The following is an 18,480-nucleotide window of genomic DNA, read 5'->3' on the forward strand; positions in this document are numbered from 1 at the left end:
TTTGCACAATGTAAGGAATTTTCTGCAAAGATTATGCAAATTTCCGTTTACCAATAACTATATAACTTCCATATCTGTGGGAAAACCAGTGCTTCAGTGAAGGCAATCAAGGCAGAAGAAGACAAAAGGATCTGGTGAATCAGTATCTGGATCAACTGATGGAATTTGGAAAGTCAAATGGCAAGAAACTGCTTGTAAAGGAGTTGGAGGAGACTGTGGCAGTTAAAAAGGTGACCTATCCATCAATTCCATTTAGTCCTTCTGCTTGTCAAAAATAAGAGACTCCAAAGGCCACACTGAAAGGCCACACGAGTGAAGAGCAGGTTGACCTTGAACTTTGGAGAGAGGCAGATTGTTTACAAATAGCTCTGGGGCCAAAAGCAAAACAAACATGCTTGCAGGGGAGACACTGAACAACAGGGCTGACCCAAGGTGTGTTCTCATGGTCCCACCCAGGTTTCCTAATTCCTCTCTATAATAACTTGCCTGGCTATGGTCCCCAACCCATTCCCTCCCTCTCCCTCCAATGTGGTGTCCTTCTCAGTTTATCCCACATACGGCTGAGTGCAGGATCTTTCTGTAGATCTCCCCAGGCAGGGTTAGTCTCTTCCATCTCTGAGTGTTGTGGCTCCCAGGGTCAACTGCTCCTACAGCCCTGCATGGTCACACTTGCAGAGTCAGTCTGTATACACGCCTGTGGTCCCCACCCTCTGCTGCTGCTAAGTCGCTTCAGTCGTATCCGACTCTGTGCGACCCCATAGACGGCAGCCCACCAGGCTCCCCCGTCCCTGGGATTCTCCAGGCAAGAACACTGGAGTGGGTTGCCATTTCCTTCTCCAATGCATGAAAGTGAAAAGAGAAAGTGAAGTCGCTCAGTTGTGTCCGATTTGTAGCGACCCCGTGGACTGCAGCCTACCAGGCTCCTCTGTCCATGGGATTTTCCAGGCATGAGTACCAGAAAGGCAGGGGTGGCCTCATATACAACCCTGTAGTCCAAGTGCTTCACGCACTCACCTCTGGGTTCAAAGTGGCTGCTCCATCCTCCCATAGTCTTTCCCAATTCAGGAAATGGTCACTTCAGTTCAGTTCAGTCGCTCAGTCGTGTCCGACTCTTTGCGACCCCTTGAATCACAGCACGCCAGGCCTCCCTGTCCATCACCAACCCCCGGAGTTAGTCCTAGTTATTCAGGTCAAGAAGCCAAAGGTCAGTATTTACATATATATATATATATATATATTTTTTTTTTTTCTCTCTCCCAAGCTCTTTTGGATCTTGGGACAGAATTAAAACTCTCGACTAGCATCATCTAAATCAGAGGTCCTCAACTCTGGCTGCACAATAAAAACACTTGGGAAATTTAAAAACATTAAAAATAAAACTGATGCTCTGTCCCCACACCAGATCAATCAAATAGAGGGCAGGGGTGGGGAGCTCTAAGCATGGGTATTAAAAACCAAAGCAAACAAAAATTCCTTAAAACTGACCTAAAAGGATTCCAGTGTGAACCAGGGCTGAGAAACTTGAACTCAGGTGCTGTACCGGGGATGCGATAATCCCCATCCCTCTCTCCCTCCGTCACACTTCCCACCTGATAACTGTCAACTGTACCCACTATGCTCTCCTAGTACTTACGGCCATCTTCCTCTGGCACTGTGATTCTAGGTCCTGCTTATTAAGTGCTTACTCTAAACAAGACACAGGGCAAGGCACCATGTTATCTCATTGAAACTCCTTAGGAATCCTATTGGAGAAGGCAATGGCAAGCCACTCCAGTACTCTTGCTTAGAAAATCCCATGGATGGAGGAGCCTGGTAGGCTGCAGTCCGTGGGGTCGCTAAGAGTCGGACACGACTGAGCGACTTCACTTTCACTTTTCATTTTCACACATTGGAGAAGGAAATGGCAACCCACTCCAGTGTTCTTGCCTGGAGAATCCCAGGGAAGGGGGAGCCTGGTGGGCTTCCGTCTGTGGGGTCACACAGAGTCGGACACGACTGAAGTGACTTAGCCGCAGCAGCAGCAGCAGGAATCCTATGGGGAAGGGCTAATATACCCATTAATCAGATGAGGAAACTGAGGCTTAGAGAGGTAAGGTAACTGACCCAAGATTAAAAAACTAGTCAAGTAGCCTAGATAGAATTTGAAGTCAGGTTTTTCTTTTCTGTTTTTTTTGGGGGGGGGGCAGTCTCTCTTCTTAACTACATCACTAACTTATCTCAGTCTGATCAATCTGGGGCTTCTAACATCCAGTTCTGGTGACCCTTCCTTTTCGAATGGTTTGTCTTCCTCAATCTATTAGTCCCAGTGATTGCTCCTTAGTCCCAAGGACTCCTTTAATGTACTTCTGGGTGTTCATTAAAATAATTTAATACCAGCATCCATGATTTGTAGCTGATAAGCACAAAATGAATAAATTCTCTCAGTAGTGCCCACTGTGACCTCATAATTACTGAGAAGCTTCAAGTCAATTACTCTAGATTTGATGTCCTTTTAGAAGCCACTCATGGGTTTCCCAGAAAAGGAGCCCTTGGGATAATCTGTTTACTATGGATTTAGGAAGGTTAAAGGGTATCTTGGGGCCCCATTCTCTGAGGTTAGAGAAGGAGGCCTTCCTTGGAGATGCTGCAGCCCTGACTTGCAGAAATGGCATGGTCCTCATTACAACAATTCCTTTCCTAGATGGAGCTGCTTTTAGTTTCAAAGGTTGCTGCTGGCATTGAAAAAAGGTAAAGTGAAAAAGTGGAGCTGATCTACAAACAACTACAGCTTTGTTCCTATGATTCCAAGAATACATGAATGTCAAAATAAAGCCAATGCTGGAGAGTTCAACCCAAGTTCAACTCTTTAAAAGGACACATGTCACTTATTCTACTCCAGCCTATTCCTCCACCCTCTCCAGGTGGCCTTCCCCTTGCACTTCGCTTCCTATTGAAGACTTGCTCCTTCCGGTCCAGGCCCAGCTCTGCTCCTCCCTTTTTCTCCCTGGAGATTTACCTAGGCTGAATGTTTACTCTGCAGCGTGTAATCTGTGACTAATGGGTTGTGCTGTGAGACTGTACGGAGCCTTAACATAAAGGATGCACTTAAAAGTCCTGAGTTGTGTGAGCTTTGTCTATGACGCTGTGGTCTCACTTTGGGTCCTGGTGAAAACACGCAAGAAGCTGGTGAAGTAGGGAATGATGGCTGTCAGGGAACAAACATGCTGGCAGCGCCTCATGGCTCATCTTCAGGGCAGCATGAAAAGTACCTTGTTTAGATGCCCCCTTTGGCCTTCTCGTTTCTCCCTGTGCTTAAGCCTGTGACAACATACATTCAGGACTGGGACCATGAGTTTACTGGCATAAGTCAGGTGCTTTAGGTGGAAGGGAGTTTTTGGAGCTAAAAATGGGATTCCTGCAATTTGTTACAGTCTCCACTGTGCCCTATTGTCTCCTGTTGCCAATGATGAGCCCCTGCTGACCCTGAAACACCATGTGTACACAAGATTGTCTTCACCCTGGCTAGCTTCACTCACGACACCCCACCACCACCACCACCACCAGCCATCAGCTCTTTTAGCACACAAGAACAGAGCCTGGAATTTCACCCCCAATGCTGAGAACAAAGGCAAGCATGCAGAAAAAGCTCAAGAGAGACATAGATTGTAAATGAGTAATAAATGAATGAGGGAACTAGGATATAATTCCTGCTGATCTCATCACCTCAGGTCCCTAAAATACTACTTTTGGGCTTTATTTCCAAGGTCCCTTGATTTACCCAACTGTCTTGCTATTCCATGGTTAGGGAAAATTTTCATTCTAAAATTAGCTGTGAAAGGTATAAAAGGCCAGTGGCCTGGTAGAGGTAAAACATTAAAATGAACTGGTTTCAGACAAGTGAAAACAGCTATTTTCCTGTTCTAAGGAGAGAATACTAGAAATACTGGAACATACTGGGATTCTGGACTTAGGAGAGCTACGATAGAGATTTAGACAAAAAGAAGCTGACTATGTTCATCTTCACTAGTGCACTAAAAGCAAAAATTGTGGGAAGAAGTGCTTTGCGTACGTGCTACTGCAGAGGCCTTGATTTTGAAAGAATTTGGCCCTAAGTTTGGCTGCTAACCAGTTGTGTAGTAGAAAGATAAAATGAATATGAAATGAAAATGATCTGGCCTTGAACCCTGGTTCTGGCATTTACTGGCTGGGTAACAATGAGCAAATATTAGTCTCAGTTCTATATCTGTAAAATGGCATATGGAAGGTGATGAATAAATACTGCTAACTTACTGGTTGATTGATTCACACTTAATGAATGGCTATATAGGTAGTTCTCTGTTCATTTCCTAAGGCTGTCATAACACATTGCCACAATCTTGATGGCTTAAAACAACAGAAATGTCCTCTCGTAGTCATGGAAGACAGAAATCACAAGTCTCTGTACCAAAGATGAAGTAACAGGGACCAGATTTATCTTCCTGCTTGAAACAATAAAAAGACAAAATATGTAATACAACAGTTCTCAAGACACTGGGCAGCAGGCAATGAAGCACAATAGTCCTGAGAGAAGGGAAACAACGAGGTAAGCCCTGAGATTTTCCAGCTTACTCTTTTGCGTCAAAGAGATTCCAGGCTGTGGTGAGGACAAGGAGGACCCAAGCAGAGCCCGCCAGGCACCTTGAGCTGAGGAGAGAGAGCAGAGAGCCCAGAGATCAAGGTGAGGGACGTCTATAGGACTGAGTACTGGGGAGAAGGGAGCTGAACAGAGGGAGAACCTGGAGAGCTGTAGCGTATCCCCCGCAAGAATTCAGCACAGTGCTGATCAGCGCATGTGCATGAGGAAATTGCTTGAAGCTGGGGGAAAATACATCCAAAAGGATTAAAGGGAACGATGGGCTCTGCTCACCCAGGACCAGGAGTAGTGCTGTTGCCAACAGCCAGAATGGAAAAACTTGTAATTCACAGAGCATTTAATAGAACACTGAGGAAAGTCTTGCCTCAATATGGAAAGTAATCATCTGCAGACTGAGGCCAGCTCTGGAACCACTAACAAATTATAAAAGCAAGACCTGAGAGGATCATACAGTTTTCAAACAGCTGTATCCCAAAATAAAGTTCAAGGTAAAATTGATAATTTTGATCAAAGATTACCAGAAATGTAAGGACGTAGGATGACATGACCTGTATTTGGAGAATTACCAACCCATTGAAATTGACCCTGAACAGATACAGATGTTAGAACTAGCACAAGAAAATATTAAAGCAGTCATTATATCTGTATTTCATATGTTCAAAAAGTAAGTAGAGATATGGGAAATATTTAAAACCCCAAATTGAACTTCTAAAGATGAAGAGTATAACTGAGATGAAAAATATATCAGAAATGGCTGACAGCAGATTAGACATTGTTGAAGGAAAGATGAGTGAACTTGAAGGCACAGCTATAAAAACTATTCCGAATACAACATGTACAATAAAGAGAATCCAAACAAAAGAAAATAACGTCAGTGAGCTATGGGACTACTTCAAGCAGCATAATAAATATAAAAATGGAGTACCCCAAAAATAAATGAAAAGGGGGGAGAAAGAAAAAGAAAAATATGTAAAGAAAAAATAGCTGAAAGTTACCAAATTTGATGGAAAAGAATCACATGAAAGTTCAGAAAGATCAGTGAACAAGCACAAGAGACATGAAGAAAACTATACAAAAGATAAACCGTAATCAAATTTCTCAAGACTAGTGATAAAGAGAAAAATCTCAAAAGCAGCCAGAGAAAAAAGGCATTTTATGGACAGAAAGAACATAAGGATTATTTCAGATTTCTTTCAGAAACAACACGCAAAAGAAAACAGTGGAGCAATAGAAACAGTGAAAGAAAACATTGTCAGAACTATACCCAGGGAAAAATCTTTCAAAAATAAAGGTAAAACAAAGAGACTTTCCAACATATAAAGACTGAAACAGTTCACCACTAGCATTAAGAAATGTTAGAAGAATTCCATCAGGCAAAATAAAATGGTACCAGATGGAAATATAGGTCTATACAAAGAAATAAATAACAAAGAGTGCATTAAGAAATGGTAACTGCATAGCTAAGAAAATGCATTTCTTATTATTTAAATCTCTTTGAAAGATCATTGACTGTCTAAATAAAAAATAATACAATACACATATGCATAGAAAAAACATACAATAATAGCAAGCAAATAAAAAAAAACAAGCAATAATAACATGAAAAATTGGGAGAAACGAAATGAAAAGTATACTCTCTTCAGTTTCTTGTCCCTAAAGAGGTAAAATATCATTTGAAGGCAGACTGTGGTAAATGAAAGATACATACTAGAAGGGCTAAAGCAATTGCTAAAATAACAAAGAATTAATGCTAATAAACAAACAAAGGAGATTAAATGGAGCCATAAAAATACTGAAGTAATACAAGGACACTAGAAATAGAAAAGCGGACCAGATGAGACAAATAAATCAAACAGCAAAATGACAGACTTAAACCAAATCATTTCAATAATCACACGAAATATAAATAGTCTAACCAGGGGTTGGCAACCTTTTTCTGTTAAGAGCCAGGTTTGGTGGCCACATGGGTTTCTGTGGCATATTTTTGTTTTGTTTTGTTTCAATGGTGTTTAAATTATAGAAGCTATTCTTAGCCTGGAAGCTGTGCAAAAACAGGTGGTAAATCTGACCCAGAGGTTGCAGTTTGCCACCCTCCTGTCTAAGCATTCCAACTAAAGGCAGAGATTTTCAGATTGGATAAAAAAGCAAGATCTTATTCTGTCTGTTGCCTGATGCACTTTAAATATAAAGACACAAATATTAATGGATTAAAAGTAGAAGGATGGAAAAGGATATACCATGCTCAAAAGAAAGCCAAAATGAACACATTCATATCAAACAAAATTGATTTCAGAACACAGAATACCACAAGGATAAATTATTTTTTAATCATAAAGGAATTAATTAAAAAGATACAACATTTATACTCCTCATAAAAGAGCTTAAAATTACATAAAGTAAAAACTGAGAGAACTGCAAGAAGAAATAGACGAATTCACAGTTATAGTCAGGAAGTTCACCACTTCTCTCTCAATAATTGATAGAACATCTAGACAGAAAATCAGCAAGGATATCGTAGACTTGAAAATACTGTCATCCAAGTTGACATTTGTAGAACAGTCTACTCAATAACAGAAGAGTACACGTTATTCTCAAGGGCACATGGAACATTTACCAAGATAGATAATATTCTAGGCCATATACTAAGTCTCAATATATTTAAAAGGATTTTTTTTAGGTCATACAAAGTATTTCTCTGACCACAATGGAATTAAATTAGAAATCAGTAACAGTAAGATAACCAGAAAGTTCCCAGGTATTTGGAAATTAAATATTTCTAAATAATCCATAGACAAAAGAAGAAAACAAACAGGAAATTCTAAAGTATTTTAAATTGAATGAAAATAAAAATGCAGTATATTTACAGGAAGCCACTAAAGCAGTACTTAGGGAAAAAACTTAAAGCATTTTTCAATTTGGTTGAAAAGGACAAATTCTTTGAAAGACACAAACTGCTAAAGGTTAGTCAAAAGAAATGGATAACCTAAATATCCTTGTATTTATCAAACAACTAAAAAACTGAATTTGTAGTTAAAAACTTTCCCATATAGAAAACTCCAGGCCTAATTGTTCACTGGTGAATTCTGCTAAAAATGTAAGAAATATGCTATAAATGGACCTTGAAAACATTATGTTGAGTAAAAGCTGCCAGCCCAAAAAGACCATATTGTATGATTCCATTTATATGAGATACCCAGAATAGGCACATTTATACATATAAATAAAGTAGATTAGTGGTTGTATAGAGACACAGGGAAGGGGATAGTTTTTGAGAGGGGAACAAAATGCTTCAAGTGTAGTGTGGTGAAGTTGTTGAGTTGTATGCTTTAAATGGGTGAATTGCATTATATGTGAGTTGTGTGCTGAGAAAAAAACTGTAACACTTCCTTACACCCTGTGTGTGCTAAGTCGCTTCAGTCATGTCTGACTCAGTGTGACCCCATGGACTGTAGCCCTCTAGGCTCCTATGTCCATGAGATTCTCCAGGAATATTTCAATACAACTGTTTAAAACAAGACTTAAGGAAGAAATAGTACCAACCTGTATAAGAAATGAAAACTATATGAGACCACTGTCCTTTGTAAACATAGATGCAAGAATTTTGAACAAAATGATAGCAAATCAAATTCAGTAATACATAAAAAGATAATATACCATATCAGTTGGGGTTTTTTCCTGGGAAGGCAAGGTTGGTTTAACATTAGAAAATTAATCAGCATATTAACAAAGTAGAAATGAAAAAACCACATGGCCATCTTAATAGACATAAAAAATTGTTTGACAAAATCCAACAGTGATTTCTCATAAAAATTCTTAATAAACTAGAAAGGGAAGGAAGCTTCCTTATTTTGATAAAGGCATCTATGAAAGACCTACAGCTAACATCATATTTAGTAATAAAGGCTGAATTTGAGGCTTCCCTGGTGGCCTTGTGGTTAAGAATTTGTCTTCTAATGGAGGGAACATGGGTGGGAGACCTGGTCTGGGAAGATCCCACGTGCTCTGGGCAACTAAGCCTGAGCATCAGCAAGTCACAACTTCTGAAGCCCACATGCCCCAGAGCCCGTATTCCACAACAAGGGAAGCCACTGTAATGAGAAGCCTGTGTATCACAAAGAGAGGAAGCCCCTCTTGCTGCAGCTGCGGAAAGCCTAAGTGCAGCAGTGAAGACTCAGTGCAGCCAAAATACAATAAATAAACCTTTTTAAAAAAAGACTGAATTCTTTCCCCTAAAATCAGGAACAAGACAAGAATGTTTGCTCTTGCCCCTTCTATTTAATATTATAATGAAGGGTTTAACTAGTGCCATCAGTCAAGAAAAACAAACAAAAGCCAACCTGATTGAAAAAAGAAAAACCTTCTTTTTTCTTCATTTGCAGTGTTTGTCTTCATTAACAAACACTGTAATTGTTTATGAAGATTCAATGGAATCTACAAAAAAGTTATTAGAACAAGATAAATAAATTTAATAACACTGCAGGATACAAGATTAATATATAGGCATACTTGATTGTATTGTACTTTTGCAGATATTATATTTTTTACAAATTGAAAGTGTCTGGCCACCCTGCATTGAGCAAGACTGTTGTTTCCATTTTCCCAACATCATTTGCTCACTTCATGTTTCTGCATTACATTTTGGTAATTCTTGAAATATTTTGAACTTTTTCATTATTAGATTTGTTGTGGTAATTTGTAATCAGTAATCTGTGATATTACTATTATAATCAATTTTGTTTTTTATTTTTAAATTAAGATGTACTTTTAAAAAAGACACTGTTATTGTACAATTAAGAGAGTATTATATAATGGAAATATAACTGCTAGATGTACTGGGAAACCAAAAAATTCATGTGACTCACCTTACTGTGATATTCTTGTTGTGGTGGTCTGGAACTGAACTCACAATCTGTAAGGTATGCCTACATAAAAATCAATTACATTTTTACATACTAACAGTAAAGATCTGGAAATTTAAAAAATACCAATAATTTAATTTAATGAAGTAAAAAGGTCAATAAGACATAGTGGATACAATTTATAATCTACTTAGCAAGAAGTATGAAATGATGTATGATCTGTACACTGAAAACTAAAATGTTGGTGAGATAAATTGTAAAAGACTTTAATAAATGGAGAAAAATACCTTGTTTGTGGGTTGGAAGACTCAATATTCTTAAAATGTTACTTCTTTTCAAATTTTCCATAGACTGAATACAATCTCAATCAAAATACCAGCTTACTTTTTTAAGGATAGTAATAGGATGAGTCTAACATTTGTATGGAAATCTAAATGACTTAGAATAGCCAAAATAAGTTTGAAAAAGAAAAACATAGTTGGAGAACTACTGCTACCTCTTATTAAAACCTATTATAAAACTAGAGTAATCAAAACAGCATAGTACTGGTGTAAAGATAGACAAATAGATCAATGGAATAGAATAGAGTCCAGAAAATAGATTTTGTTACATAAAGAAAACTGATTTTTGACAAATGGACAAAATACTTGAACCGACACGTTAAAGAAGTTCAATATCAGTAGTCATTAGAGAAATAAAAGTTAAAGTCACATAGATATTGCTATACATTTATTAAAGAGGCTAAAATTAAAACAGCTGACCATATCAAATGTTGGTCAGGATGCAGAGGAACTGGGACTCTCAAATACTGCTGGTGTTAATTTTAAAAGGTACAGCCACTTTGGAAAGCAATTTGGCAGTGTAATCCAGCTATATATTCTTAAGTATTTATCTAGTAGAAAGAAAACATGTCCATACTAAGGGTATATATAAATGTTCGCAGCACTTTCGTTCATAACAAAAACAACTGAGGACAAGCAAAATGTTCACCAACCAGGGAGATAATGGAATGTTATTTGATAATAAAAAAATTACTGATACATGCAAAAACATAGGTGAATCTCAAAATCTTTCTGAGTGAAAGAAGTTAGATACAGAAAAAGAGTACATAATAAAAGAGCTGAGTACATATAAATGAACTATATAAATAGTGCAATTTATATAAAACTCTAGAAAATGCAAACTAAGCTATGGTGACCGAAAGTATTTCAGTGGCTGCTGGGGAAGGAGAAACAGGGAAGTGCAGGAGGAAGGGCTTACAAATGGGCATAAGGAAAGTTTGAGGGCGATGGCTATGCTACTACCTTGACTATTAGGATGGTTTCACAGGTGTATACATGCTTTAAAACTGTATACTTTAAATAGTGCAATTGTATAAAATAAATAGTGCAATCACACCTCTTCAGATTGTTTTTAAAAAGTGATAGAAAAGTTAGTGGAATAAAGAAAGACTGAAAACAAATGCACCTTTGATCCTGATTTCCATGACAGGTATCTAGGTTGCCTTGATCCCAACTTTGCAGCCTCACATGGGGCCCTAGGTCATCTGCCCCCTTTCCCGACTGCAGGTCCCTCTTGTGCTGCTTCATTTTGGCTCACTCTGCACTCATTTGTATGACATTTAAAACATTTATAAGGAACTGTGAATGAACAATCTAAGTGACACATGAAAGTGATTTGCATAAGAATAGATTCTTGTTAGACAAGGGGTAGGGAGTGACAACATGATAAGTGTCTTTCTCCTGGTTTCCGCTGTGGAGATCTTGGTAATTTGGGGGTAACCTAAGAAAGCTAGGAAATATCACCAAATCTGATCAAGACTAGGTCATATTTATACATCACTGTAGTAAATTCATGATCACTTGGTCAACTGTAGTTTGTAATGAAGTTTCTAGCTGCCATGTGTGAATGTCAAAGGTTCTCATAGAGGCAGTCAAAAAAATTTTAGGCAGTTACACTGTGTCTGATTCAAATTTGAAACTTGTTTCATTATCCTCATTTTAGAAAATTTTCAACACCATTTCTAGACCTTGTAGCCAAAATTGTTGGACTTAAGAGATGGCCATCCCACTGTGCTCCCAAACAGCTGGCCTGTTGCCTTTGCTGAGGAGCCTTGAATGTGAAAGACATAAAAACAATGTTAACTTAGAAAAACTCTTGGCACGGAACTCAGGTGCATTAAAAAGTCTGAACTAATTTGGAGTTAGAGTTAATTATGTAAAACCAATCATGACCACTATACTCCAAACTATTTCTTGAGCACACATTTTATTTTTAGCAAAGAAAAAGGTGTTCTATAATAAGCATACTATTTCTCCTAACCATTTGATTTACATTCTCTTTCTTCTTACTGTTTTTCAAACCGACACAGAAAGATCACAAATGTTCCTGTTCGGCACAGGGCTCTGCTTTTGCAGCAGAAGCAGGTTTTATGCAAGAGCAAGTATCGCTGTGTGATTATGTGCTGCCCGCTGTAGTGTTTACCTTCACTGGGGCTGCCTGGCGATTGTCGAGCCAGTTGAAATGATTCATGGGTCTGACAGATGTCTGGTACAGCTGGATGTGTCCTTGATTATCCCAAAAGTCTGGACAGCACTGTCATTCACCATTGCCCAAATTATCTTTGTATTGACTGTGGAACCCTCTGCGACAGTACTGTAATGGCTAATTACCCAGGATACCTTGGGTACCCACTTCATAATGGTTTAGTGCAAAAAGAAAAAGACCATAAGGAAATGAGAAAAAAAAAAAAAAAAGAATAACATCCTGTTCTTTGCAAAGTAACCATACTCTAGTGTGATACAGAATATATATTTATTCGGTATCACATAGTTTATACTAATGAAATCGAGGACCACAATAGCAGAAGCACAGATTTCTCATGAAACACATAAGGAGAAAATAAAATGTAAAGAACCTTGACAGTGATAAATTATGGACAATAGAAGGAGCTATTAGCTGCGAGAGAACTGTATGTATAACATACTTGAGAAAGGAATGACGAGTGGCCATTTGCCTGCCTCCTATGTTGCAGGGAGAAAAAAGAACATATTCTATTTAGCAAATCACCTCCCACAAATAGAGGTGAGGGAGGGAAAAAGGAGATTTTTAGTAAAGCTGTCTGAAGGAACAAGAATTGAAAGCTGAGGTTTCATTTCCCCCCATAATGCCATAAATTAGCACATTTTTGACAAACATAGCTCCCACAAAGCAGATATATATTGGGGGAAAAAGATAAGGGAGTAGAGGGTACAAAAATCCCATTTTGACTTTTAGTGGAGATGATGAGATCCCAGGAGGGCAGACAGAGCAGACTGGGAACAGCTTTTCACACAAAGAATACAGTAATTTGCCACGTTCTGTCCAGGCTGGGTTTGAATGTCACTCCTGTCTTAATTACCAGACTAACAAAGCTATTCTGTTATTCTGGAGTTGCTGCCACCGTTCCTGCAATGCAAGAAAGCAACTGGGAAGAACTGCGTATGGATCATAACTAAGTGAGCAGGTGAGGCAGGCAGCCCTCTAAGGAGAGGGGGTAGTGGGGCCATGAAAGGAGAGAAAGGCAGAAGCACTGTTATGAAGACCCTCACTTACTCTTGGGTTATGGGGTATGTAGAGCTTAGGAGGGCAGAGCGCTTCAGCTCGTGCTGAGGTTGGGACCGTAGCGCTTCAGTTCTACAACCCTCAGTGGACTGAAGGGAAGATTGTCCCATCTCTGTTCTCCCTGGTGTGCGTCAGCCTCAAGCCACACGTGACCCATAAAATAAAGAGAACAGCCAAATCTGACCACAAAACCTTGGTTACTGAAATTCTGACTGATTAAATTGTCTTTTTAACCACGATAAAGAAGAAAGCCTTTCTCATTTTGATCCATTGCTGAAAGCATTTCTGAAATATGTCATTCCATTCCTCTCGGTCTTTATTGGGTTATTCTTCAACGTTATAGAGGCACTAGGAGCATTCTCACCAAGGACCATGGTGGAGATGTAGAGGAAGAAGGTGCAGGAGTTTGGGCTGAATGTTTCCCGAGTTCTGTGCAGCTGTTCAGCTGCAGGGGTTGGAGAGGTCGGGGGTGGTACAGCATGACTGTTTACATTTAAACAAGTTTGTTCCCTATTGTACCACTCCATCCTTCTCGAAAAAGACATAGAGTAAAAAGAATTTAGTTAATTGTGGGCTCTGGTTAGTCAGGAGTGTTTTTGTATGTAGAAAAGCAGCTTTGCATTTCAGAAACTTTTAAGTGATATGTTTATGTTTTGTTTTCCATCAGGATTTGGGTGTGATACAGCAATGACACAGTGTACTATAAAAGAGGAAAATGCAACACAAATCTTTAGTTCTGTGACCATCCCAGCTGAATAGCAATGATCATTTATATTCACACCACTAAAAAGATTAAACAAAGACAAAATTACCTGACTACATTTAATTGACAATAACTAGGATTTTATTTGGAGGAGATGGACACTGACCCAAAAGTATTCTACAAGCAAAGTATTGGAATAATTATATTAAATGACTAATCAAGCCTAGTAAAAAAAGTAGATTATTCTTATTTTGCCCCTTCTCTTTTTATAAGAATCTAAAAAAGAATTCAAAACTACATATGCCTGGCTTCTCTTTCATACAGAGGTGCCGTTTATCCTAAGGTAAAACATGGAAAAAGTTGCTATTAATAGAATGGCTAATTCTAGGTATAATGCAAAGTTTGTCTTAAAGTTATTTTTCAAAAGATAATAATAATATCAGAGTCCTGAAACTCCTGATTACATGAATAAGATTTAAATAAGAAATGAAAGGAGGGTATGAAAATAAAGCAGGTGGCTAAAGCTTGAAGAGGTATGTATCTATTGTAAATAGATAATAGAAATTATCTGTTAAATTGGATTTTAATTAATAAGTGTTATAAAATATATCATGTAATCATATATCTGATTATTTTTCTTTATGAATGCAATAGTTAAAAAATTAAAAGTATAATCTTTTAAAATGCCTTCAGTTGTAATTACTCTGAAAGATTGAAAATTTCAAAATTGAAACCAGAAAAAAATACTTATATATTGTTATAAAATAAGGATACTGTCTTATGAAGACAACTGTAAAAATGTACATTGATAATTATCTGTCTAGACCTAATTGCTGGAGGTAACAGGCACACGTTTTATTCACCAACTCTGTGACAATGATGTACCAAAATTCTAGAAGCAGAGGAAAAACATTCAAAAGAAAGAAAAGAGAAAAGGCAGTTCTGAATGCTGACTTAACAATTTGCCATTTTAAGAGCTGAAAGCATTTCCTGAGTGCAATTATTATTAGTTACATTAAAAATTAAAACCAACGGCACAGAAAAATCTAGGAGTTGCAAACTTACATGCTTACAGGGGCCAGGCAGGAACCTAATGGGCAGGTGGGGCTGTGGGAAACTGGAGTATGTCTAAACTAAAGCAGGCATTCCACCAATTGTTGCCATGTGGGAATGCAGGACAAATTTTGCCAGCTCTCTTACATTTTGAGAAAGCCTGAAAATTCATCCATTAAGAGATTACAAGTCCCTGTGGTCTCATAAGTTCCTAGGCTGCATGGGTTTGCTGAGCATCAGAGAGAGAGCTGGGCTGAGGAGGGGGACATAGTGCCTCATTCTGGTTATTCAATAAATAGTAAGAATCATGACGAGTACCATACTGTCAGACATTTGGTAATACATGACCAATTACAACACTGTGCTCACATGTTAGTTTAAGTTCAGTTGATAGTCCTTTCTCCTATCTCATACCATCTAATTCACATGTCAGAGAGACAAAGGTTCTTCTACACCGCCCACTTTTAGGTTCCTCCTCTCACACTGGCCTCTGCTTTGTCTTTCCTTCCACTTCCTCTTCTGGAGGACTCAACTCATTCTTCAGAGGTCAGAAGAGACTCCTAACATCCCTTTAACTGGGCTGGGACCTTGTGCCATGCCCCCTGGATCTACCTGTCTCAGACAGCATGTTCCACTGTCACAATTAAGAATATGCTATTTTTATTGTCTGTCTTCCCTACTGGACACTAACCTTCATGAGGACAAAGAATTACATCAACACCTACCTCAATGTCCAGTATGTATTTGTTGAATTAATGTTTGTAGGAAAAGAGACATTTGAATGAAGTCACATAAAATTTTGTGAATGTATCCAGAGATTATTCTTATTATTCAAAATCTTCTCTAGAGAGTCTAAATGAGAGCTATTTCATTATCTACTGTCAAGTGACTTGTCACTTATTTCTGAGAATTCTTCTGAACCTTCTCTGCTGAGTTGAGGAACTCAGTTTTTCTGGGATTCCTATTTTTCTTTTTCTGATATGTATAAATAATGCAGGTTTCCTAACGCCCTTTTACAAGTGCCGTACTTCGTCCAGATAACTGGATGAAGAAAAGATGGGAAATACTAATTGTGATAGATTGCAAAAATGGCTGCAAGTCATTTCCTCCCCACTTCTATGTCCTTGAATAACCCCTCACATATGGTTTGGTTATGTGACTCATTTTGGCCAGGGTGACCATTCAAATATGGTGTAATCAGAGACTTAGGCATTAGGACATATTCTTTCTTGCTGTTCTTAAAAAATCCTGTGGCCACCAGCATATGAATAAGCCTGGGTAAGACTGTTGACAACATGTGGGCCAGTTACTTTCATTCTTCCAAATGCAGCCTACAGACAAACACAAGTGAGGTCATTCTAGACAAACCAGACTCCAGGTGACCTGTCATCTGGGCTCAATTGTATGAGAACACCCCGGTGAACCCAACACAAGGATCTGCCCAGCTGAGCCCAGCCTCTATTGCTGGCCTGCAGTACTGTGAGTTAAAAAAAGATTGTTATTTTAAGCTACAAAGTTTTTGGAGTGGTTTTTTATATGGCAAAAGCTAACAGATACACTAGATTAGAAAATCTGAATATCAATTCTTCCTTCCCCAAAACCCACGTACACACTGTCACTATTAGCTTCGATAAAGCTGAAACCATTCAACATGGGAAAGCAGACTCTCAGAGATAGGGAATGTGACTGGAAGGGACAGAGTTCCCCCTATTCTCCAGCAGCTTCTTTTCAGATCTCATTAACACCAGAGTGTGGGCAGCAGATCTGAGAGGGAGGGAAGAAGAAGAGAGTAGGAGGTGGTGAGAGCCAAGTTGCTGGGAAAGCTTATCAGAGAAAAAGAAAGAATTCACTCTACTGGCATTATATCACAATATCCTTATTATATTAAAGAAATCCAGGCAAAGTTTCTAGCCTCTGAAGGCTAAAGAACGAAGCTGAGCAAATATGGGGACTATGCAGTGTATCACTTTAATATAGAGAAAGCACACACATTAGATGTGCAAGCTTGCCTTTGTTTAAGGCCTTTAAGCCTCTCTTAGCATTTTTAGGAAAATGTGTTGGAAGTAACCGTTTGTTACTTTCTAAAATGCTGCTCTGGAATTTTTACTATGTTTTTGTGCTGAATCTTGATATCAGTTCAGTTCAGTTCAGTCACTCAGTCGTGTCCGACTCTCCACGACCCCATGAATCACAGCACGCCAGGCCTCCCTGTCCATCACCAACTCCCGGAGTTGACTCAAACTCATGTCCACAGAGTCAGTGATGCCATCCAGCCATCTCATTCTCTGTCGGCCCCTTCTCCTCCCACCCCCAACCTTTCCCAGCATCAGAGTCTTTTCCAGTGAGTCAACTGGTCGCATGAGGTGGCCACAGTATTGCAGTTTCAGCTTTTGCATCAGTCCTTCCAATGAACACCCAGGATTGATCTCCTTTAGAATGGACTGGTTGGATCTCCTTGCAATACAAGGGACTCTCAAGAGTCTTCTCCAACACCACAGTTCAAAAGCATCAATTCTTCAGCGATCAGCTTTTTTCACAGTCCAACTCTCACATCCATACATGACCACGGGAAAAACCATAGCCTTGACTAGATGGACCTTGGTTGGCAAAGTAATGTCTCTGCTTTTTGATGGCTGAGAAATGGCTGAGAAATACTCCATTGTGTATATGTACCAAAGCTTTCTTATCCATTCATCTGCCGATGGACATCTAGGTTGCTTCCATGTCCTGGCTATTATAAACAGTGCTGCAATGAACATTGGAGTACATGTGTCTCTTTCAATTCTGGTTTCCTCGGTGTGTATGCCCAGGAATCAGCCATCAAAAAGAATGCATTTGAATCAGTTTTAATGAGGTGGATGAAATTGGAGCCAATTATACAGAGCGAAGTAAGCCAGAAAGAAGAACATCAATACCGTATATTAACGCATATATATGGAATTTAGAAAAATGGTAACCTGAACCCTGTATAAGAGACTGCAAAAGAGACATAGGCATTTAGAACAGTCTTTGGGACTCTGTGGGAGAGGGTGAAGGTGGAATGATTGGAGAGAATGGAATTGTAGCATGTATATTATCATAAGTGACCAGTCCAGGTTTGACGCATAAATTTTCCTCTGTTCATTTCTTTGCATTTGTGCTTTTTTAATAAAATTCTTTTTAAAAAATAAATAAATAAATCCAAAAAAAAAAAAAAAGTCTCTGCTTTTTAATATACTATCAAGGTTGGTCATAACTTTCCTTCCAAGGAGTAAGCGTCTTTTAATTTCATGGCTGCAATCAGCATCTGCAGTGATTTTGGAGCCCCAAAAAATAAAGTCTGACCCTGTTTCCACTGTTTTTCCATCGTTTCCCATGAAGTGATGGGACCAGATGCCATGATCTTTGTTTTCTGAATGTTGAGCTTCAAGCCAACCTTTTCACTCTCCTCTTTCACTTTCGTCAAGAGGCTTTTGAGTTCCTCTTCACTTTCTGCCCATAAGGGTAGTGTCATCTGCATATCTGAGGTTATTGATATTTCTCCCGGCAATCTTGATTCCAGCTTGTGCTTCTTCCAGCCCAGCATTCCTCATGATGTACTCTGCATATAAGTTAAATAAGCAAGGTGACAATATACAGCCTTGACTTACTCCTTTTCCTATTTGGAACCA

This window comes from Moschus berezovskii, chromosome 2, assembly GCF_049115385.1.
Source record: "Moschus berezovskii isolate FMDL1 chromosome 2, NW_MosBer_1.0, whole genome shotgun sequence".
In the NCBI taxonomy this organism is placed as follows: domain Eukaryota; kingdom Metazoa; phylum Chordata; class Mammalia; order Artiodactyla; family Moschidae; genus Moschus; species Moschus berezovskii.